This window comes from Schistocerca cancellata, chromosome 1 (assembly GCF_023864275.1).
Source record: "Schistocerca cancellata isolate TAMUIC-IGC-003103 chromosome 1, iqSchCanc2.1, whole genome shotgun sequence".
Taxonomy (NCBI): domain Eukaryota; kingdom Metazoa; phylum Arthropoda; class Insecta; order Orthoptera; family Acrididae; genus Schistocerca; species Schistocerca cancellata.
The window spans coordinates 302,297,390-302,323,240 of record NC_064626.1 but is presented as its reverse complement, the minus strand read 5'-3'; the positions used below and the strand labels follow the sequence as shown (position 1 = coordinate 302,323,240).

At 43.0% G+C, this 25,851-nt stretch overlaps 1 protein-coding gene across 1 annotated transcript in view; it reads left to right on the top strand.

Annotated features, from left to right (window-relative positions):
- The first annotated feature begins 2,015 nt into the window (after window positions 1–2,015).
- The window catches only part of LOC126172270 (diacylglycerol lipase-beta-like), an 828,807-nt gene continuing 804,971 nt past the window's right edge, over window positions 2,016–25,851 (top strand). Inside the window, exon 1 of the mRNA XM_049920867.1 lies at window positions 2,016–2,218. The gene's annotated coding sequence lies outside the window, so the exon portion shown is untranslated. The remainder of the gene's footprint in view (window positions 2,219–25,851) is intronic.

Here is a 25,851-nt window from a genome sequence, read left to right as displayed (position 1 = left end):
CTAGGTAGGTCGTCTGCGGCAGACAATAACAAAAATGTTGTGCACTGCAGTGTCTGTGCACGTATCGAAGGAGCCAGATCTTCCTTGCATCCTGAAATAAACTTCATGATGACTTTCGACAGCTTGTAGGACTTGGGGGAATTTCCACTTCTCGAGGGACGTACAGTAGGTCTTCAGATTTATAGCCATATCTTTCTGGCACATTATTTTGCAAAATACGACATCCATTTATTATGGAAATCGTAAATTCATCTCGAAAATCCAAAAATCCATCTTGGGCGATGAAAATTACTCTCATCTCCATTTATTTGCCAGAATGTATTCTATAAATTGCCTAGTCCGACACAGTCGGTTTTTAAAGGCTATTTTATTGTTTGTTAATCTCCTTTCTCCATAAAGACGCATTAAATGTTCAGATATAATAAATGCCTTATCTTGCCACTGAAGCACAAAGGTACCTTTCTGGACAAACCATTAATAAGTTGTGACTTCTGAAATTTTCCCGGCGTATTTCGTCTTCTAATAATTTCCGGGTATGCAGCCGGATCCCGTCGACATTCTGCCGAATGTCGACGGGGTCCGGCTGCATACCCGGAAATTATTAGCAGACATTGATAAGTTATGTATAAAACAGAAACTACGCTGAGCCAAGGGAACAAATACTAAGAAGTAATCAAAGAAAATACAGTGACATTATATGTTATTCGTTATTTAATTTACAGATGATTTATTTGCGAATAAATTTGTTTGAATGATCTGCTTATTCTAATAACTATCCACATAGAAATCTGCTTGAATAATACCCATCTGTTTTCACCATTACACCTTACACTTCCTTTCTCTTTGTGTTAATATTATCAAATGTAACGAGGTCTACTTGTTCACTTGCTTGATTTTCTCACGAGGACCTACAGTGTAGCTGGACTGAAGTTCCTTTTGTTGATTATAAACAGACCTGACAATTATAGTCTGTTGTTGTACTCTCAATGTAATTTTTTTAAAAATTTGTTCTGTTCAAAATATGCTTAAATTCCAGTGCGATTTTAGCAGCTGATTGACATATGATGAGGTCCCATACTCAGAGGAGCGTAGGGGACGATGCGGAAGACCCGCACTGCTCTACTAGGCTACGTCCTATTGGTAGTGGTTTGCCATTGCCTTCCTCCGACCGTAATGGGGATGAATGATGAGGATGAAGACGACACAACACCCAGTCATCTAGAGGCAGAAAAAATTCCTGCCGCCGCCAGGAATCGAACCCTGGACACCTCGCACGGAAAGCGAGAACGCTACCGCAAGACTACAAACTGCATATATTTGATTTAATGTGAGCATTAATTCATCGCCTATTATTTTCACGGAGATACATAGTTCCACAACTGCAACAATGACCCTTCAAAAACAATCAAATTCGGTTATCGCTTTAATTTTCGTTTATACTGCGGCAACACACTGAATGTCAGGCACACAGCACACACCTTCTATATAGAAAACATGGAAAATAGACAACTAAAAAGAAATTCTAATGCATTTGAACGCTTGCCAGGCCCATTAGCGCCACTTCATTCTGTCGTTGCTGTATAAGTAGAGCCTATGTCAAGTTACTTGCGTGGCAAGGGCACGCGGCTGTGGCCCGTCACCCAGCGTGTGAGCTCCTCGTGAGTGAACAACCAGCCGCGCACTTCGGCTTGTGCGTGCGTAGCGAGTGATGTACACGAATACTACTCACGCAGATGAAGTGCTCTGCCTTCCACGACACATCATTTTGCGACTTGCAGTTTACGAATATAGAGGCATATGTTTTATAATGGGCCGCAGGAAATTCAAGGTGTGTAAACAGCGCGTGTAAACAGCTCGCCTTCCGCAGAGGTAATTCAGCAACACTATCTATACTATAACAGAGTACAGTAGAAATCGGTTTGGATCGTGTCACAGGCGTGACGTAGCAGCTTAATCGCAAGACTCGCGCCGCCGTCCGTAGATAACAGTTGTCAGTGGCCAGTCCTTGACCAGCTCCTCAGCTGTGCCGTTCGTTAAGCCATGTCCGGTCTCACAACACAACCGATCACCCTGGGATTCAGAACGACAGTCAACAGGTTGGTGTCAGCTTTTCGGGGTCGTTCTGCTCCGGAAGTGTCAACAGTCCCGCGCAAACAAATAACGCAGTTCCGTTAAAGGTGCCGCAAAAGCTTCTGTCCGTCTGTGAATGTAGAAGCAGGTATGTGTTGCTAAGAATGCGCTGTCCATTTGCTAATAACAAACCTGTTTTTCAGCCCAGGGTTTACGTCAACGCTTTCAGAGTTCCGCGAGAACATGAAATACGCTTTTCTATATGTGTACATTCGGCGTTATGCTTTAAGAGGAAAGCAGCTTTCTTATGTACAATTCGCTGCATGCAGTTTATGCTTGAGGTACAAAATAAAAATAAATGTATAAAGTTTTTGCCAATTACGGCTTCTGCCTACAGTTCACGTAATAGAAAACTGTGACCAAGTCCGCCTCGGTACCTACGTGGTCAAGGCGGCAGATTGTTAACCGAAAGGACCCGGGTTCGATTCCCAAGCTGGTCAGAGATTTTCTCCGCTCGGGGACCGGTTGTTGTGTTGTTTTCTTCTTTACGTATAACAGCCTCGAAAATCGCCTGCATGGCATCACATGACAAGACTAAGCATGTATAACTTGGTCATAATGAATGTTCTGAATCGTCGTGTCGTCTTTCCAATGTTGAGATGGCTGTATGGGAACGTCTCGTAAGGCAGTAAATAATAAAACGTTACCGTGTTAATGTCGCGCCGAGATATAGAAATATGAAAAAGTACCGTCACTACATGTTGGTCGAAATGGTTATATAATGTAGAACATTAACACACATTAAACTCTAATTTTATGAGAGAGAGAGAGAGAGAGAGAGAGAGAGAGAGAGAGAGAGAGAGAGAACGGTGCTTATTTTATTGTTTTGCTTTATTTTGGCCAGACCGGTGTATGGTTAGACGCATATCTGTAGCGGTCCTATATAAGATACACAATATATAATATTAGGTGTAGCATATAATATGTGGCGCGTCCCTATGTCCTCGTTTTCCTAGTGATGAGGCTGCGTGGTTTACACACCAACTGAAAACTAGTAAAAATTAAAGTAAGATTTCCACCAAAAAGATGTACCGAAATGCTCTGAGGGAACAATAATAATTTATTAACACGTCCCATAGCATATAGTATTATGTATTGCACATCTTATTATTTTTCTTCTACGGGGCCGCTGAAGTTGGGCTTGTAACATGATACTGGTCCGGACAAAATATAAATAAACAATAAAAATAACATCGTCTATTTTTATAAGAACGAGTCATTCATCAACTTCATAACGACCGCAGGAGATCGCGGATACGACACCCTAGTTCAATAATTTGCCAATTGTTCGTAGTTACCTGAAATTGAGACCGGTTGTGACCTGGATTATCACTGTTTGTTAAGTTTCACATAGCAAAACTCAGAAACAGCACACAATGTAACCCTTCCGAGGCAGCTGACAACATATTTAAATACCGAAAATCATTACAGCACTTTTGTTGAGAACATGCACGATATATTAATCGCTCAGCATGTTGTACTTGGAACGCCGATTCACGGCACCGTGTTACATAAAACGCAATAAGATTTCATCACACCAGTCTCGCCAATTAAGCTTAAAGACAGGAAACACACACATTTACACATTCGTGCCAGCACTTCTATTGTGTAATGTGTTCAGAAGCAGTCTGAACGGCTTGTAAGGGATGAAATTATAATGAAATCCAGACCTTTAGCTGCTTACAGGAGTTGATAAATATCAGCGGGAGCTCTGCTAAGAAATAATAGGTAAAAAAAAATTCCATACGGTGTATCGTGTTCAAGTTAATTAGCGCCGATGTTTGCCAATCGAGCTGTTGCGCTCGCAAATTCAAGCGGCTCGCCAGATACAATTGGTGTCAGTTGTTCTCATAGCGTAAATGACAGCGCACGAGACTGTCGCTGGGATTCGAACTTTACTACCGCCCCATGTCCAACTTTTACATCGCTCTCTTGGTCGGTATTAGGAAACCAAACGAATAACGTGTTTGAAACACCGTCTCTGTGGGCCACTTACATTTGTTCGCGCAACGGCCTAATTGACTAACTTAAGTACTACATTAACTCGGAAATGGCGCAAAGTATCGAATTTTTTCCTCAACATTTCTCAGCATAACGAACTCTGCCACACTCTTACAGAATTTTCAGGCCGTTTCTGACCAGCCTATATTTCGTAAGCGAACAAACCGAAGTAGAGGACACAATAATTTTAACTGCGGATGTGCATCGTAGTGACGCAACGCAGTATATTATTTCAAACACAGTGTGGACCTAAACTTCATCGAAAAAATTTCAGGAGTTATTCAGGGATATTTTCTGAGTATTTTGGTACGAGATGCCGTGGTATCCGGAGTAATTACCTTTCGTTTGATTAAGCATTTAATTTCGTAATATCTGTATTGTACTGAAAATATTTGCGCGTCAATGTTATCTTTATTCACGATAGACGACAGTAATGTCCACTTTACTTTTGGGCCTGAAGCCTCCCTCTAGCACTGCTCGGTTCTTTCTCGGGTTTCCTGCAGTGTTACTTGTACGTTTGTAGTGATACACGGCAGTAACTATTGACTGCTGAATTGGCCGACATGCGCCTCGTGTGTGGATTTACTGAATGCAATCGAAGAGCCGCGCAACGCCGGCATCCATGTCACTGAATATTTGCACCTGTAGACAGGCACTCACCTTGTGTTTTGTTGTACGTTTTGGTGACTGCCTATTACATCCTTTTTCGCTTTTGTAAAGGTATTTTCACATAGACAATGGTAATTGTGACAACTAATCGAATAAGTCACTCACACTACTACTCTGTAACGAGCCACCGGAGCCCGTGACTCCCTTAACGACCTCTGAATTTTTGTCGGTGGGGTTATAAGCTGTCAAGCGTAGTGTAGCAAGACACTAATGAACACTAGAACACTAAAGGGGAACAATCTTGCATAGCTACTAACCATCGTAAATATTACTATTCCAAATTTTATTCAAAGGACGACAAAATTTAAAGGTTACGCAATAAGTACAAAACACCCTGTCTCATAAAGTACTGCGACCTTAAATTTTACGAGGGTTTGGTAATCTAGCGTTAATACGTAGCTGAAATTTAAAGGTTACGCAATAAGTACAAAACACCCTGTCTCATAAAGTACTGCGACCTTAAATTTTACGAGGGTTTGGTAATCTAGCGTTAATACGTAGCTGAAATCAGAGAAGGTAAACATGCGGACAAGTTTTTCCAACTGTTTCTTTAAGCAACACCTGTAGATGTGCTAGTAAAACTTTATCACGCATATTACAGTTAGTCTGGTCAGACAAACTGTTGGAAGGCAGGGACAAAATTGTTTCAAATGAACTATGAAGCTAATTTTTACTGATAGCTCTTATATTATGAAATCAACAGATAAAATCTACTGAGTAGACTACGTACAATCTGAAACTTCCTGGCAGATTAAAACTGTGTGCCGGACCGAGACTCGAACTCGGGACCTTTGCCTTTAGCGGATAAGTGCTCTACCATCTATTTTTTGCCCCTTCCTCGATATAGTTCGTTGCGTTTGGTCTGGGCGGACGTCACAAGACATCCGTTCAAATTGATCGTTGATTCCTTGACTCAGGTTTTTTATTACACAGAGCACGCAGCCCTCTGACCGAACACGCTAGGCTACCATTCCGGCCTCCTACTTTCCAAACTACACAGAAGCTCTCCTGCGAACTTTGCAGAACTAGCACTCCTGGAAGAAAGGATATTGCGGAGACGTGGCTTAGCCACAGCCTAGGGGATGTTTCCAGAATGAGATTTTCACTCTGCAGCGGAGTGTGCGCTAATATGAAACTTCCTGGCAGATTAAAACTGTTCTGCAAGGTTCGTAGGAGAGCTCCTGTTAAGTTTAAAAAGTAGGAGACGCGGTACTGGCGGAAGTGAAGCTGTGAGGACGGGGCATGAGTAGTGCTTGGGTAGCTCAGGTGGTAGAGCACTTGCCCGCGAAAGGCAAAGGTCCCGAGTTTGAGTCTCGGTCTGGCACACAGTTTTAATCTGCCAGCAAGTTTCATATCAGCGCACACTCCGCTGCAGAGTGAAAATCTCACTCTACGTACAATCTGGTTGGACTCTAATCGAGGCTACACTACCGTAGCAATTGCGTTGCTGAGACTAACACTTCTACGTACGAGTGAACTCATGCTCCTTCATTTATCTCCACGCGTCATAACACTGTTATGTCATATTCCTCCCATACTAACATTCTGGTCACGACCAGCAATTTACAGCCTGTCCACTAGACCAAGGTCGATCAGGAACTTCCTTTCTGTCGCCTCTCACAAATAGTTGCATCGCTTGGAAACAATCAGCCACATCAAACCACGACAGAGCCTACTGCACGACTAGCCAGAATTGTGCACACAAAGTTCTTCATAATACTACGATTTCATTACTGAAAGTCAAAAAAATGTTTGTGTTGACCGATAGCATTAATCCTGCATTGCTGTAGATATACGCAATAACCATGAACATTAACCTTGGGAATTGCCAGAGTCGGTTAGAGCACATTTTTCCATACAAGTGGCTTATCATTAGCCCCCCCCCCCCTCCGTTTTTCATTCGTGTCACTTTTCGCTATCAAAAGTGAGAAGACTGTTTACGGACCTTGCTTGTGTCATTAGTGTTACAGATCATAACAGTGCCACGCAAATAAACATTGGTGTTAACCATACGGACTCACGTGTAGCGGATGAATTGCTGGTCCCAGTCGCTCCACGTCACGCTACTACTTCCCACTCCACATATTGTGCTTACCTACTCCAGAATTTACGTAGGCGTTGAAACGAAGAAGGGAACATATTCACTCGGATTATGTATGTGTTTCATTTATCTGCCTCTCTTACCCCACAGGGCGCATTCAAACACGGTTACAGTGATAACTACAGTAGACACTACAGCAGTCCTTACGCAGTGCTCTACAGTTATGATCACGTGCAAAGCACTGCAGACCGTGACACTTTCGATTATAACTGCAACAATGTGAGATAAAAAGCAAGGCGCTTCTGCAAAAATAGACATTATAACAGCAGCTTGGCAGAAATAAAGACTTACGGCAGAAAACGGACGTATTTGCAACGTAGGGCAGACAGCCACACGAGCGATCGAATGACCTGCTGCGTAAATAAATCAAAAGCACACACACACACACCGATGTATCGTGTGTGGCTGGAAGTAAGAAAGAACGCATTTCAAAAATTTCTGGTTATGATATCAGCGACACAGTGACATACTACAGCGAGGTGAGAAAAATCATGAGATAATTCCTAATATCGTGTCGGACCTCCTTTTGCCCGACTTAGTGCAGTAACTCGAAGTGGTATGTACTCAACAAATAGTTGGAAGCCTTTACAAAAATGCTGGCTACCTTGTAGGTGGGGCAACCACAGCTATGGTTAGCCATCTTGGGTATTAATAACCGCTTCAGCTGTATTAGTCCTTCGTTATTGGATCACTACCGGTTTCGTGGCCCTGCAAAAATACTGAGCCCAGTTGCCTTTATAGCCGTCTACAATTGCGAAAATGTTGCCATTGCAGGATTTTCTGCATGAACTGTCCTCGAAGTATCCAAAATGTTCTTCAAACCGATCAGGAACAATTGTGGCCCGGTGGCATGGCACATGGTTGTTTGGGAAGATGGAGTCCATGAGCGGCTGCAAATGGTCTCCACGTAGCCGAACGACACAATTTCGAGTCAATGATCAGTTCAGTTGGACCAGAGGACCCAGTCCAATCCACGTAAACAGAATCCACACCATTATGTAGCCAACACCAGTTGTTTACCACTTCGGTCCATTGCTTCGTGGGGTCTGCGTCACACTCGAACCTCACCATCTGGTCTTATCAACTTAAATCGGGACTCACCTGACCAGGCTACAATCTTCCTGTCGTCAAGAGTCCAGCCAATATAGTCACGAGCCCAGGAGAGGCGCTGCAGACGATGTCGTGCTGTCAGCAATGTCACTCGCGCCTCCCATAGTCCATCAACGCCAAATTACGCCGCTCTGTCCTAACGGATAAGCTCGTCATACGCAGAGATTAGATTTGGATATCGGATTGCTGCTGTTTGAGCGTACCGGCCAAAGATGCCCATATTTCGTTTACTGCCTAATTACAGCATGGCTGCCACTAAATGTCACGAGAATCCAAAATGAAAATACTTTTCGTTCTGCTCTCACATCAGTCTATTACGTCGCGTCTTGACATAAAATTCAAAGGCAAAAATAAGTAAAAAACAAATGTGATTTGAGACTTTCTCGGCGTATTCCATTCGTGAAATCTTCTCGGGTGATCAGCCGAGTAAAGGCGTCGTCTTCTCGCAACGTTTCGAAGGGTTTCGTACCCATCATCTTCAAGCGAAGTGTCGAGATGCAACCGCGCAACACAGCATCTCGACACTTCGCTTGAAGATGATGGGTACGAAACCCTTCGAAACGTTGCGAGAAGACGACGCCTTTACTCGGCTGATCACCCGAGAAGATTTCACGAAAGTAAAAAACACTGTATCACATAAGACCGGTGGAAAACGTTTGACTAACTATAACAGGGCGGACTTTGCAGATGACAAGAATCTGCAGGTACGCGAAACTTTCAGGCTCAGAGATCAGAGTTCTGCATCCAAATAGTATAGGGATCGCTGATCGTACGTCCCACATTGATTTCTGCGGTTATTACAAACAGTGTTGAGACTCGTCCGACATGCAGGGTCCATGGAAGCATGAGGATGTAGCCATACCCGTACATGTCCATCCACTCGATACAATTTGAAATCAGACTCGTCCGACGAGGCACCATGTTTCCAGTCATCAACAGTCCAATGTCGGTGTTGACGGGCCCAGACGAGGCATAAAGATTTGTGTCGTGCAGTCATCAAGGGTACGAGAGTGGTGGGCCTTCTGCTCCGAAAGCCCATATCGATGATGTTTCGTTGAACGGTTCGCACGCTGACACTTGTTGATAGCCCAGAGTTGAAATCTGCAGCAATTTGTGAAAGGGTTGCACTTCTGTCACATTAAACGATTATCTTCAGTCGTAGTTGGTCCCGTTCTTGCAGGATCTTTTTCCAGCCGCAGCGACGTCGGAGATTTGATGTTTTACCGGATTCGTGATATTCACGGTACACTCGTGAAATGGCCCTACGGGAAAATCCCCACTTCATCGCTACCTCAGAGATGTGTCCCTTCGCTCGTGCGCCGATTATAACACCACGTTCAAACTCACTTAAATATCGATAATCTGCCATTGTAGCAGCAGTAACCGATCTAACAACTGCAACAGACTTTTGTTGTCTTAGATAGCCGTTGCCGACTGCAGCGCCGTATTCTGTCTTTTTACATATCTCTGTATTTGAATATGCACACCCATACCAGTTTCTTTAGCCCTTTCTTTCAGTGTACGGGATGCACGGGGCTCGCCTGGGGTAGGGCGAAACCTGGTGTACGCGTCTAAGATAAGATGCCGAACAGACTAAATAAAATGAGCAACGGGAGAAGAAGCACTTCATGTTAAGATCTGCTGGTTGCCAGTCATGTGGCGCAGGTCTGTGTCACAAGAGAGGGAAGCGGCTGAGTTATGCTGATCAGGATCAAATGGTTCAAATGGCTCTGAGCACTATGGGACTTAACTTCTGAGGTCATCAGTCCCCTAGAACTTAGAACTACTTAAACCTAACTAACCTAAGGACAGCACACACATCCATGCCCGAGGCAGGATTCGAACCTGCGACCGTCGCGGTCGCGCGGTTCCAGACTGTAGAGCCTAGAACCGCTCGGCCACATAGGCCGGCTGATCAGGATCGTTGAGCTTTGACACACGTGACCTGCCTCCCACGCAGACCGATGGCGTGAATTCAGTAGCAACTTAGCAACTTGCCATGTACGAGGGTTGAATGAAAAATAATGCCTCCACCTTCGTTAATTGGGTTTGGATGGGAATATTTTAATAAATCAAACGCAGAAATAATCCTTAGAATGTGATCTTTAATTACCAATATTCACTTTTCCACATAATCACCAGCCAATTGGATACATTTCTGCCAACGATGAACAAGTTTCTTGAAGCCGTCACGGAAGAAGTCGACACTCTGTTTCCGCAACCACAGTGTCACAGTTCTCTCAACGTCTTCATCAGAAGCATAATGATGTCCCGGCAGATCGTCTTTCATTATCGGGAAAAGATAGAAGTCAGACGGTGCTGAAACTGTACTGTATGGAGGACGCCGTACGGTGGTGAGATTCAGTCTCTGAAGTTCTGCTGTGATGGCACGTGAAGTGTGTGGTTTGGCATTGTCATAGTGCAGGAAAACATTTCCCTATTCCTTTCGGACCCTTGTTAGCCGTTGTTTCAGAGTTCGCAGCGTTGTGATGTAAAGCTCTGAATTTATTGTTGTTTTACGATCAAGGAAATCAACATGGATAACACCATCTGCGTCTTGAATTTCTTTTTCTGGGGCGAGTCTTTGTGTCGATATTTCATAGACTGATATTTCGTCTCCGGGTCGTTATGGTGTATCCACGTTTCGTCTCTTGTCACAACTGAATGGAGAAAGGCGTCACCTTCTTTCTGGTAACGCGAGAGGAGTTCCTGGCACAAGTTTGTGCGCTTTCATTTCAGGAGTCAGCTTCTCGGGTACCCATCGTGAACAGATCTTCCGATAGCCAAGCAAAGCAATAATGTGACCCACAAATTCTTGTGAAATGCCGATTGTGCTTGCAATTTCTCTGAGTGATATGACGATCGTCCTGAATCAGACTGTCATCATTTTGTTTGTGAAACTGTCATAGGACGTCCATCTCTTCGTCACGCAGGTCAGATGTTCCTGCCTCAACATCTTTAAACTTACTCGCCCAACGACGCACAGTACTCACATCAACACAATCATCATAAACTGCTTTCATTCTCTGATGAATCTCCTTTGGGGTGACACCTTCTGCTGTCAAGAATTCAATGACTGCTCGTTGCTTAAATCGCATTGATCGACCGTCTGCGCAGAGTCCCATACTTTACACCGTAACAACACAACCGTTCAATGCTAACTCACCAACTGGAGGTATAGAGAAGAGGCTACGGAACAAGCCAGTACCTGCCGCATACCAAAGCTGCCAATTGTTGAAGAGTTACGAAGGTGGAGGCATTACTTTTCTGTCAGTCCTCGTACGTACAGCCAGAATAACCCTCGGAGAAAACTTGTAAGGACTTGACTGGGGTCTTTAGCATAAATTTTTCTTAAATCCATGAATACCGGGTGATCAAAAAGTCAGTATAAATTTGAAAACTGAATAAATCATGGAATAATGTAGATAGAGAGGTACAAATTGACACACATGCTTGGAATGAATGGGGTTTTATTAGAACCAAAAAATACACAAAGTTCAAAAAATGTCCGACAGATGGCGCTTCATCTGATCAGAATAGCAATAATTAGCATAACACAGTAAGACAAAGCAAAGATTATGATCTTTACAGGAAATGCTCAATATGTCCACCATCATTCTTCAACAATAGCTGTAGTCGAGGAATAATGTTGGGAACAGCACTGTAAAGCATGTCCGGAGTTATGATGAGGCTTTGGCGTCGGATGTTGTCTTTCAGCATCCCTAGAGATGTCGGTCGGTCGCGATACACTTGCGACTTCAGGTAACCCTAAAGCCAATAATCGCACGGACTGAGGTCTGGGGACCTGGGAGGCCAAGCATGACGAAAGTGGCGTCTGAGCACACGATCATCACCAAACGACGTGCGCAAGAGATCTTTCACGCGTTTAGCAATATGGGGTGGAGCGCCATCCTGCATAAACATCGTACGTTCAGCAGGTGTTTATCAGCCAGACTGGGGGTGATGCGATTCTGTAACATATCGGCGTACCTCTCACCCGTCACGGTTGCAGTTACAAAACCAGAATCACACATTTCCTCGAAGAAAAAATGCCCGATAACGGTAGATGTGGTAAATCCAACCCATACCGTTACTTTCTCGTCGTGCAATGGAGTTTCCACGACAGTTAGAATTTTAGTTAGCCCAAATTCTGCAGTTGTGGGCGCTGTCAAACCCTCTGAGCATGAAATGAGCTTCGTCTGTCCACAACACGTTACTCAACCAATCGTCATCTTCCGCCATCTTTTGAAACGCCCACACTGCAAATGCCCTTCGCTTCACTAAATCGCCAGGTAACAGTTCATGATGCCAATGGATTTTGTACGGATAGCATTGGAAGGTACGCCTAAGTGCCAACCAAACAGTAGTGTATGGAATGCCGGTGCTACGTGCGACTGCACGAGCGCTGACTTCCCCGTGCATAGACGAACCCGCTACAGTCTCCATTTCTTCCTGAACTGTATCAGCAGCATTACGCCTTGTGCTCGGTCGGCCACTACGGGGTCTATCGTCCAAACAACCCGTGGCTTCGAACTTCGAAATCATTCTCGCCACAGCTGCATTTGTCAACGGACCTTTACCCGTTCGAATCCCCTTCCTATGGCGATAGGATCGTAACGCTGAACTAGCACGTTCCCCATTCTGATAATACAGCTTCACTAAAACCGCCCTTTCAGGTAACGTCAACAGGCTGCGACTGCTGGCGCATCTGATTCTCTGTCTCTCATTAGAGCTCCTTTTATACACGATTGTCATGCGCAGTCACTGACGTTTTGCTGTTAGCGCCATGTGTTGGATGTTTTGTGAACTTTGTTTTTTTTTGTTCTAATAAAACCCCATGTCATTCCAAGCATGTGTGTCAATTTTTACCTCCATCTACATTATTCCGTGGTTTATTAAGTTTTCAAATTTATACTGACGTTTTGATCACCCGGTATTCGCCACAGGTGGCCAGAAAATGAAGACCCAGGTATACAGTAAAAACTAACTATCTGAACTATGCGAACACAAATTTCCTTCTTGGAAACCAGTCTTGTCCGCAAACAAATTAAATCTTTATGATTCTGTCACAAAGGCACTTCAGGCAGATGCTCTGGTAAGGTAGAAAACTTTCGTCGTGCTTGGCCTCCCAGGTCCCCAGACCTCAGTCCGTGCGATTATTGGCTTTGGGGTTACCTGAAGTCGCAAGTGTATCGTGATCGACCGACATCTTTAGGGATGCTGAAAGACAACATCCGACGCCAATGCCTCACCATAACTCCGGACATGCTTTACAGTGCTGTTCACAACATTATTCCTCGACTACAGCTATTGTTGAGCAATGATGTTGGACATATTGAGCATTTCTTGTAAAGAACATCATCTTTGCTTTGTCTTACTTTGTTATGCTAATTATTACTATTCTGATCAAATGAGGCGCCATCTGTCGGACATTTTTTGAACTTTGTGTATTTTTTGGTTCTAATAAAACCCCATGTCATTCCAAGCATGTGTCAATTTTTACCTCTATCTACATTATTCCGTGGTTTATTAAGTTTTCAAATTTATATTGACTTTTTGATCACCCGCTATTCCTCGACTGGCTGCCACCTTGTACAGTCCAATGGCATCGTTCTTTAGACCACTTCAAGTGCCCCTTAGCAATGACTACAGAAATGTGTGGCTTATGAGGAACTGCTCGACCATCTCGGCGCACAGTCATTGAGCTAGCTAAACTGCTGGTAGCGTTTCGGGTCACGCGAGTGATTCCTCCCACTGATGATATTTTTTTACTACCACCTTCCGCAACGCTCGAAGGTACCTGTCCGTAAGTACATCAGGTCTACCTGGTCTTGGCTGAGCTGCGGTTGCCGGCCGTAGTGGCCGTATGGTTCTAGGCGCTACAGTCTGGAACCGAGCGACCGCTACGGCCGCAGGTTCGAATCCTGCCTCGGGCATGGATGTGTGTGATGTCCTTAGGTTAGTTAGGTTTAATTAGTTCTAAGTTCTAGGCGACTGATGACCTCAGAAGTTAAAGTCGCATAGTGCTCAGAACCATTTGAACCATTTTGAGCTGCGGTTGTTCTTTCGCGTTTTCACATCACAGTGACGTCACCAAGTCAGTCAGTTTGGACAGCTTTAGAAGAGGTGAAGTGTCTCTGATAGATGTGTTACTCCGGTGTTATTTAATGACGGGATCACATTCGAAGTCATTAAGCACTCCCGCTGTTACTGCTTGTCTACTGACGATACATTAATCTCCGCCTACTTTTATATTGGCGAGTCCTCCTCTCGTGCCATCTAGTGGTCAATTCCACATCACACAGGGGTGTCCGCATACTTTCGATCAGATTGTGTAGGTTGCTGTTGCTGTCTTCAGTCTGGAGACTGGTTTGATGCACACTAGTCTATCCTGCATAGCTACTGCAAAATGCATGCATTCGATCCTGCTTACTGTGTCTAAGCCTTTGTCTCTCTCTAAAAATTTTACCCCCATATTTCTTTCCATTACGAAACTGAATTCCTTTATGCCTCAGGATGTCTTATAAACTGATCTCTTTTTGGTCAAACTGTGACACTAATTTCTTTTTTCCTCCAATTTGATTGAATACTTCCCCACTAGTTATTCGATCTGTCATTTAATTTTCAACATTCTTTAGCACCGCATTTGAAAAACTTCTATTCTCTTCTTGTCTGAACTGCTTATCGTCCTTGTTTCACATCCGACAACAGCTCTACTCCATACAAATAAACTTAAATTTATATTCACTGTGAAAAAATCTGTTTTTCTGAAGTGCTTTTATTGCTATTACCAGGCTGTACTTTATATCCTCGTCGCTTGTTTTGCTGCTCATACAACAAAATTCAACGATTATTTGTGGTGTCATGTTTTCTAATATAGTTCCTTCAGCATCACCTAATTTAATTCTACTAAGTTCTATTATTTTCGTCTTACTTTTGACGGCGTAAATCTGATAACTTCATTTCAAGATACTATCCAGCCTATTCAGCTGGTCCTCCACGGTCTTCGCTGTTAGCTTATCGCAAAGTTTGTATTTCTCTCTGAACTTTAATTCAAAAAATGGCCTTGACCACTATGGGACTTAACATCTGAGGTCATCAGTTCCCTAGAACTTAGGACTACTTAAACCTAACTAAAGGACGTCACACACATCCATGCCCGAGCCAGGATTCGAACCTGCGACCGTAGCGGTCGCGCGGTTCCAGACTGAAGCGCCTAGAACCGCTCTGTCACAGCGGCCTGCTACCGTAATTTATTTTCCATTACTTAGGTAATATTGATTAAACACACTACACCAAAATGGAATTAGCCTTCTCTTGCTTAGATTACTTCACAATCACTCAGTGTAAAGGAATATCCACATAATTGAGTGGTCCTTGGACCGCAACGCAAAAAGCGTACCTATGAGTTGTCTGTCACACGCAAGCCAGGATTTCGCATTCCTCTCCCACTGCCGTTCACCTCGGCCCCTTAATCGTGTTTGTGGAGTCACCCATTCCGTTACGGTTCCGTGTGGAGCCTTCGGATGTTCTGCTTACGTGATTTCCGCCGCGACGCAGAAACTCCGATACGGAAGGCCCTGCTGAATCTACCGAGGCGACGGAAGTTAGCGTGCAGTCAGCTCCACGGGGTGGTTCGTATAGGAATACGACGCGGAGGAGATGGATCTAGAGAGAGACCAGCAGATACCGAAAATCTCTGCATCGTAAAGCAAAGAGAAAAGTGCACGAAACAATATCGAAACTGGATTTACGCTCTGCAGCAATGTTGCAAGAAAATCGCGAAGGGAAGTTAAAGCTTGTCTCTGAAATCTCTCATGAGAAACAATCAACAGTCCGATTACACAACAGTGGCGAAGGAAATGGGCAGTAGTCTTACCGAAGGGAAAGTACCACATACGTCTGAACATATTTTGAAAAAGAGCAAGTGAGAGAAACATTCAGGCTGGACGAGGGCGTGAAACATGCTACTTCTGAATATTTGGTTATTGCATTAACCACTGAACCACTGCATGCCTAGACTGTTGGACTGGTTGTTTATTACTATTAATGAAATGAATGAAGAATAGTGCTGAAATTAAATTAATTGTCTTGACTTCTACAAATTTTTCATACTCCGCTATGAGGATGCATGTCAGCTGCCACAAGCTCTAAATCTGATCGGCTTCTGCAATATGCAAACGTTTCAAACTGAATATAACGATCTATGTATTATTTATGCTATTCGATAGCCAAAATGGGATAATTAATGGGTTCTTCCATCGCTATGAGGTAGAATTTGATATTTCCGGATGAAACACACAAACTGTGCAGTTCTTGCAGTATCTGACGGCGAAACGTTTTTCTGCTCAGTAGGCCAATGTCAGGTGTCTAACCTCCATCCGACAATATTTTGCCGATTCTCAGTTGAGAGTTTTCTTTTCCGCTACCGGAAATGAATAAGGTATTGTTAACAGAGAACAATTATTGCGTGCTCTCAACTAAAATGCCTCACTGCTATGTCCGAGGTTAAGTTGCTCTTAACTATACAAAAGACAAGTGGCTAAAAATATTTCAGAAAATGACTCACAAGTATAGATAGATGAACATATTGTACAGACAGCAAACGCCAGCTTCTGTAGACAGCTGTAGACAGCTAAATTCATGGTTCTATAATTTTAATGTTGGCATTTTTTCTAATATTGCTTGATTATCTTTTTTACTCGTTTGTTTCTAATTTTTTTCTTCTTTCGATAAATTTTTGAGCCATATTGAACTATACCGGAAATCAATCAGCTGTATTGCAATTTCTTCAAACTTCCAAACAATCAGGTTTAGACAAGTTCGAGTTATACGATGAAGTCACATCTGGATACATAGTAAACTGCAGTCTTTCCAACAAGTCTTCAGAGTGACAATATCTCGATGAAAATTCTTCGACTGAAGATTGTATTATCGAAGAAAATTCCTCTGTGACTTTTTCTGTGTCTGGCTTTTCGTTAAATCTAAATCAAAGTACTTTTTTTTCAAATTTGGGAAATACTTGTAACTTTTAGAGACAATATCGTTACTAAAAACTTGCAATATAGTCGCAGAAGCGCGAATAAGGTCTGTCGTAACAAGAATTGTTTCGCTTTTGTCTAAATCATGTAACATTCATTAACTGCAACATTCCACAATTTTTCCTCGTTTTGTAAAAGCAGCCTGATTTCTTCCCAATTCACAAATCTTTCAAGTATGTTGCCACGCCGCAACCAGCGAACATTGTTGTATGTCAGTATACCACTGTATGCAGAGCCGATTTCATCTAACAACAACTCGAATTTTCTTTTATTGAATGCTTGCGACGATATATGGTTCACTATTTTTGTGACTGCGACCATTATATTATCAAGGGAATCTAAACTATCTTTGCATACAAGGCGTATTGACGTATGACGCAGTGGAGTTCAAGGTCAGAATGTTCAATGTATGCTTGGAATGGTGGGAATTTAAGGAGATGGGACCTAGATAAACTGACTAAACCAGAGGTTGTACAGAGTTTCAGGGAGAGCATAAGGGAACAATTGACAGGAATGGGCGAAAGAAGTACAGTAGAATAAGAATGGGTAGCTCTGAGGGATGAAGTAGTGAAGGCAGCAGAGGATCAAGTAGGTAAAAAGACGAGGGCTAGTAGAAATCCTTGGGTAACAGAAGAAATATTGAATTTAATTGATGAAAGGAGAAAATATAAAAATGCAGTAAATGAAGCAAGCAAAAAGAATACAAACATCTCAAAAATGAGATCGACAGGAAGTGCAAAAATGGCTAAGCAGGGATGGCTAGAGGAGAAATGTAAGGATGTAGAAACTTACCTCTCTAGGGGTAAGATAGATATTGCCTACAGAAAAATTAAAGAGACCTTTGGAGAAAAGAGGACCACTTGTATGAATATCAAGAGCTCAGATGGAAACCCAGTTCTAAGCAAAGAAGCGAAAGCACAAAGGTGGAAGGAGTATGTATAGGGTCTATACAAGGGCGATGTACTTGAGGACAATATTATGGAAATGGAAGAGGATGTAGATGAAAACGAAATGGGAGACACGATACTGCGTGAAGAGTTTGACAGAGCACTGAAAGACCTGAGTCGAAACAAGGTCCCGGGAGTAGACAACATTCCATTAGAACTACTGACGGCCTTGGGAGAGCCAGTCCTGACAAAACTCTACTATCTGGTGAGGAAGATGTAGGAGACAGGCGAAATACCCTCAGACTTCAAGAAGAATATAATAATTCCAATCCCAAAGAAAGCAGGTGTTGACAGTTGTGAAAATTACTGAACTATCAGTTTAACAAGCCACGGCTGCAACATACTGATGCTAATTCTTTACAGACGAATGGAAAAACTGGTAGAAGCCGACCTCGGGGAAGACCAGTTGGATTCCGTAGAAATATTGGAACGCGTGAGGCAATACTGACCTTACGACTTATCTTAGTAGAAAGATTAAGGAAAGGCAAACCTACATTTCTAGCATTTGTTGACTTAGAGAAAGCTTTTGACAATGTTGACTGGAAGACTCCTTTCAAATTCTAAAGGTGGCAGGGGTAAAATACAGGGAGCGAAAAGCTATTTACAATTTTTTACAGAAACCAGATGGCAGTTACAAGAGTCGAGGGGCATGAAAGGGAAGCAGTGGTTGGGAAGGGAGTGAGACAGGGTTGTAGCCTATCCCCAATGTTATTCAATCTGTATATTGAGCAAGCAGTAAAGGAAACAAAAGAAAAATTTGGAGTAGATGTCATAATCCATGGAGAAGAAATAAAAACTTTGAGGTTCGCCGATGACATTGTGATTTTGTCAGAGACAGCAAAGGACTTGGAAGAGCAATTGAACCGAATGGACAGTGTCTTGAAAGGAGGATATAAGATGAACATCAACAAAAGCAAAACGAGGACAATGGAATGTAGTCGAATTAAGTCGGGTGATGCTGAGGGAATTAGATTAGGAAATGAGACACTTAAAGTAGTAAAGGAGTTTTGCTATCTGGGGAGCAAAATAACTGAGGATTGTCGAAGTAGAGAGGATATAAAATGTAGACTGGCAATGGCAAGGAAAGCGTTTCTGAAGAAGAGAAATTTGTTAACATCGAGTATAGATTTAAGTGTCAGGATGTCGTTTCTGAAAGTATTTGTATGGAGTGTAGCCATGTGTGGAAGTGAAACATGGACGACAATTAGTTTGGACAAAAAGAGAATAGAAGCTTTCGAAATGCGACGCTACAGAAGAATGCTGAAGATTAGATGGGTAGATCACATAACTAATGATGAAGTATTGAATAGACCTGGGGAGAAGATGATTTTGTGGCACAACTTGACAAAAAGAAGGTACCGGTTAGTAGGACATGTTCTGAGGCATCAAGGGATTACAAGTTTAGCATTGGAGGGAGCGTGGAGGGTAAAAATCTTAGAGGGAGACCAAGAGAGGAATACACTAAGCAGTTTCAGAAGGATGTAGGTTGCAGTAAGTACTGGGAGATGAAGAAGCTTGCACAGGATAGGGTAGCATGGAGAGCTGCATCAAACCAGTCTCAGGACTGAAGACCACAACAACAACAACAACAACAACAACAACAACAAGAAGCTTGGAATAAACTAATTACACCATTTCTTTTGTTTCTTTCTTTGTTTTGCACATCATATTGGGACCACAATTTTCCTTCAGTTTCAGAATTTTATCTTTCATTGACTTTCTAGATAAACTGTAAGGAGAGTGTCAGAATTCTCCATTACATTGATTAAATATTACATTGAGTATCGAAAACAATAAAGCCAACTTAAGGCTATCTTTTGCATTGTGTAAAATTGCAAATAGATAAGCACTCTGATATCGAGAGTGACAATCTGAGGGTGAAACATGGAAACGCGTTTCTAAGCATTGTTGTGAGACGAGTCAGTAGTGTTGGTCGAGAGCTCGGAGACAGAAGACGTGTCACGCTGCCCTCACGTCGATGATGGCAGATCTGACCATACTCAAGGCCCGATTTCATTTATATAGCTAGGACAGATTTGGATGGCTTAACTACGCTTGAAGATGGAATTCAAAATAAAATTCGCAAGCATAGCGTAAAGCGCAATTGTGATTGTTAGTCCGAGTTTGCAATAATTCCATGTTTTTCTTGTCAGTTGTAAAAGCCTCCTTATCCTCCAATTAATAATAATTATTCTCCACACCTAATTAATAAATATGCTGTGGTTATTAAATGTTAAAGCAACTTTGAAACAGAAATAATTTGTTAATTTGGCACTCAGTCATTATTGATACGTACGAAGTCATTGTCAGGCATTTCGCCGTAATTAATACTTGTCAAACTATTACTTGTCATGTTGATTTCTAAAGTTTTTAAATAGACTTAATTTATGAAATCCCTTCTTACAAGTTATTCAGTAGTTAACAAGATCCAAGCAAACTCCTGTTTATTAAATTCGTTCTTAGTAACGGTAAGCTTTGGCCGCTACTGCTGCTGCGAATTACTGTAAACCACTCGGAAAAAGCAGTCATCTGAAGAGGTGAGTGCAAACTTAGGGCCAAAATAGACACACTTACGCACAACACGTCATGTAATCTAATCGAGTAAATTCCGTTCCTCAAACCAGGTTCTGTATCACTTGTAAATTCTTATTCAAATACGCAGTCAGATAGCTTATCCAAATATCAGTTTTAAGTTTTTCATGTAACGATCTCTTGAGGGTTTAAATGACAGTGAAACTGACACTCATACAAAACACACAGTGTTACGCAGGTTAGATTCAGATTACTGATAGCTCAGGTTGCTTATCGAGTCCATTATCACAGACGAACATAGGCTATACTTGTTGTAGTTAAGTTACATAGTATATTGTCGGTAAGCTATATATACAGTACAGTAGTTTTAGGTACATTACAAAAGGAGTATCTTTGATGCGCTGTTATTATTTTACCTCTATTTTAAAAATCTTCAAAAAGTGCTGGGGCACATCGTAACCAGGCTTCCTTCAGAAATTCCCCTTCGCAAAAAGGTTTACCATACCGGGAAATGATATTTTTGCAGCCGAGAAACTTGCGACACTGATAAGACAATCCTTGCTAACATACTTAATCGTATAAGGGCCCTTCAAAAAGAAACGAGCTGCAGTCTGGAACGCGCAAAACGGTGACAGGAGGGTAATATCGTGGTGTGTGTAATGAGGTGTGGTTCCGACCAGAGCATGAAAGTTCACAGCCCGTCGCTAGAGGTTACGCGTGCGCGTCACGTGACTATACAGAGCTATCAGCAGCATGCATCATCAATCGTCCACACGGGTGCAGGAAAGGTTATGCTGACGTTCTTCTTTGACCAAGATGACCCCCCTCTGATTCACTTCCTGCAGCACGGAACAACAGTGTATGCCCAGCGTTACTCGCAAACCTTGACCAAGTGATCAAATCAAAACGACGAGGCAATCTCACCCGTGGGGTCATTTTGCTCTGCGACAACGCGAAGCCTCATACGGCCAACACAGTCGCGGCACTCCTGCAGAAATTCAAATGGGAGATTCTCGGCCACCCTCCATACAGTCCGGACCTCTCTCTCCTTGTGATTACGCAATTTGTCGCCCCTTACAAAGGCTCTGAGGGGCAAACGATTCACCTCGAACGACGACGTCCAGCTGTGCGTGCGGAACTGGTTAACATCGCAGCCCCGGGAATTTTATGAGGCAGCCATTCACCGCCTTGTGTCTTAGCGGGACAAGTGTCTCAACGGCCAGGGTCAATACTAACATACAGGTACTGGTTAATGTAATTTATGCCTCCGGCTCGTTTCTTTTTGAACGCCACTTATATACATCCGCTGTCTATTCCTGTCTTTGACAGCACACCCCGTCAATTCCTTTTGCTCTGGTACGCTTTTTTGAAAAAAGATTTGGGATTTGTTTCACAGTGCCGTTTTACAGACGATGTTCTACATACCACTGTTCCTGAACATAAAACACATACCGCTTTTTGTCCTTATTAATCATTCCGTGCTTCAAAGACCACCAAGTTTGAAAATTTCTGTTACATTTATCCTACACTTCTTATCTCTTTGTCAAGTTAGCGATGCTGAATAACTAAAGTTTAAAAATGCTACTGTGTGCTCAACGAACGAAACAGGTGAATAGTATTTCGCCACGACCATTTGGTAGTGCGGTAGGCCCTGCTTAATCGATAGAGGTCGGAAACTGTCGTTGTTGGAACAGCTGTCAAGCTATGATATCTAACAGTGGATGACGGTGTGTTATTACTAATGCAGCTGAGTAAACTATGACTCACAGTGAGCGAGCGTGAGCGACTAGCTTACATCTCCTTTCTCTAGGAAGCCACAGCACCGATAGCCAGTTCACGGTGAACTTTGGTACTATGACTTCAAATGCAGACGGACAACTGAACTATTTCCGTTAGGCAGACCTCCCTAAGCTCCTCGTTTAATGGTCACTTGCCACTAACGGTGTGTGTTCCATTGGTTTGTCACCCCTGATACGCCCGCTAAACCCGCTGGTCAGAACAGGTGATTAGGATTGTGGAAAGGGCCGAATAAGGTTGGGGTCAGTTTCACCTTAAAATTTGTAATTTATTGTCATTTAATAACACATTTACAACCCAAGCGTAACATAGCCGAACCTTTACAACTACGAGTTTCAAACTCCAAATCTTTCACGGCTGAAGGCCTCCAAACAAGAAATCTTAAAAATCAACAAGATGAATTTGCAGTTAAAATTGCCAATAAAAAATTAAAATATATGTATATATTACAGCTAGGCTGACAGCCTCAAGGCAAAGGTGGATAGACAACATAAACAAGATGCAATACAAACGGCTGAAAGCCAACAATAAAATTTTCAAGATTTTAAAATAAATTACCGTAACCTTCCAAAGGCAGAAGGCCGCAATGTTTAAGCTTGAAAGGTAATTTTAAGAATAAGGTTCCAAAATTAAAAAAAAGGTTTCCAAAATTAAAAAAAAATATAACCATAAGCCTTAAGTGGCTGAAACGCACTAAATAGAAAAGGCAACAACGACAATAACCATTGAGCAAATATCCACTTGCCGGAACACAAACTTACTTATGTGCAGCTGAAGGCCTTTATTTAGATAAAAGACAGCAAAACCAAGAATTTTATTAATCATTGGCTATGATATATTATAAACGGACACTTAAACACCGATGAGAAAGACAGTAAAGACAACGGCATTCAGAAGCCTCCAGGGGGTCGGTCACTTAGGTGAGACAGGTGGTGAGCCCAACTACACTTGATCTGTCGGAACCCAACCACGGGACAGCTACGGACCGACCGACAAACGACTTGCTTGCCACCAATCGGTACATGAGAATTCAAACACAAAATGTTACGGGCGTAATTATCCACAATTAAATATGTATATGTATTAAGCTGTCAAAACTACACACCGTGTTGGACAGCAACAACAGGTGAGGAAAGGACACTGCCTGAAATTACGTTAGTGGCCAGGGCAGATAAGCGGAACACTAACGGACAAAAGGCAAAAAATTCCGCTGGTGTACTTGAGTTGTAGTCAACCAATATAGTTAATTCCACGGCATGGCGGCTAAATTTCAGCAATACAAACACCCTGTGTTGCTCACAGGAAAATCTCCCCAACAGCCAACCACCGACACGAACTACACAACATTAATGGACGTGGCTTGGGTACTTGAAACCACTACTCAACTTTGACATCATGGGTCCGTGAACCACAAAGCTCGTAGCGATCAGACACCTCCACACAAGCTCATACACTGCGCAGGGACCGCCAGCGGACCCAGCCGACTACACCACGCGGAGATAACTTCCGTGGTCCGCTGCAACCGACTGACTCCTCTCAAAATGCCGACAACATCTAAAATAGTCGTCAATGGAAATAACGCCAACTACACGCACAACCTGACAAACACTTGCACGAAGACCTGAACGATACCCAACAGTAACTAAGCACACACGAAGACAAATCGGAAGTCGATGCACACACACAGCCGACTCATGAACGATCGGCGAGCCAAAACGCGTCGTCCAGTAGGACGACCGACCGACGATCCACCAAGACCGTGGCCCGACTCAAGTAATGCGTGGCGGCAACGGTCGGGCGAGCCATGTCGACGCAGAGCTCACTGCTGCTCCAACCCGACTGCACTAGTGCTGCATTGGAACTCCCCGACTGCCAGGTCCGGACTACGCTCCAGACACGTTCCAACTGACTGGCAGCCCGAACTCGCGAACTGGCTTACGATAGAAAATGACCGGGAAGTAATACCAGTCGAGCAAAGATACTGCGAGAGGAGATATATCGATTCACGCTGCTGGCGCCCATCATGGTCAGGCAAAGCAGCAATTCAGTGACACTAATAATTTAAATTAACGTAGTGAGGTGGAAGTACATTAAAAACAGGTTGTAAGATACATGATGGCGGGAACACGAGCCACTCACGGCTCAATCCTTGTCTTCAGATATGCATTTTGAACCCATGTTTAAGAGACTTTTTTGATTCGTATGATCGTTCCTTTCATGCCTCTAAATACTACCATTCCTCTGAGGCTACCCTGTGTACGTGGTTTTCCACTTAACATTCACCAGGCAGAACTGGAACTTTTTGCAGACAATACTAGAATTAAATAAATCAAATTAGAGGGAAAGCACAAAAAATAAATTGTTAATATTGTTTTTCAATTAATTATTAAGCGTTTCTCTGAAAATGGAGTCTCCCTTAATTTTTTGAAAACACGCTGGAATACTGGATATTTGTGTAAACTCCAGCATTCTGGAAGATTTGATGATCATATACAGTGATGAGCCAAAACATTATGACCACCTTCTTAATAGCTTGTTTGTCTGTCTTTGAAACGAAATACATCACTTATTCTTCGTATCATTGATTCTTGTGTACGCAGTGATTGTGCCCGATAACGAACCACATGGGCTCCATAGGATTTACATAAGGCGCACTGGTCGCCTAGACATCAACGTGAGTTCACTGTAGTGCTCCTCAAACCACAGTAGCACGGTTATGGTTCTGAGACATGGCCACTTATATTGCTGAAAGATGACATCGCCGACGAGGAAGACATCAAGCATGAAGGGATGCAGGTGATTCGCAGCTGTCAGAGTGTCTTCGATTACTGTCGCAGGTCCGAAGCAAGTGCAGCAGAATGTCTTTCAGAGCATAACATTGCTCCCACCATCTTGCGTCCATGGGGCATTGCACGTTTCGAGCCGCCGTTCACATCGATGACGGCTTTTGTGGACACGGTGATACACCTAGTGTAGCAAAAATGTGATTCGCTCGAAGAGCCGAGGCGTTTCCATTGATCGACGGTCAAATCCGATGGTCCCATGCCCACTGCAATCGTAACTGACGATGTCGTTGGGTCAGCACGTGAACACGTAGGGGTGGTCTGCTGCGCAGCTTCATGTTCAACAATGTATGATGAACTGTGTGCTCCGAAACACTTGTGCTTTTTCGGCAGTGATGCCACATTTTACCATTTATCCAATTTACAGAGCAGACAAGCATTCGAACCATACGTTCTGTGAAGAATTGAGGGTAATCGACCATTTAGCGTCTAGTGGTAGTTTCCCTATTCCACCATCTTCCCGTAGATGCTGACGACAGTAGCACGTGAACATTTCTCCTCGCTACGGTCACAGGTTCGAATCCTACCTCGGGCATGGATGTGTGTGATGTCCTTAGGTTAGTTAGTTTTAAGTAGGTCTAAGTTCTAGGGGACTGATTACCTCAGAAGTTAAGTCCCGTAGTGCTCAGAGCTATTTGAACCATCTGAACATTTCTCCAGCTTGGCCGTTTTCGAGATAT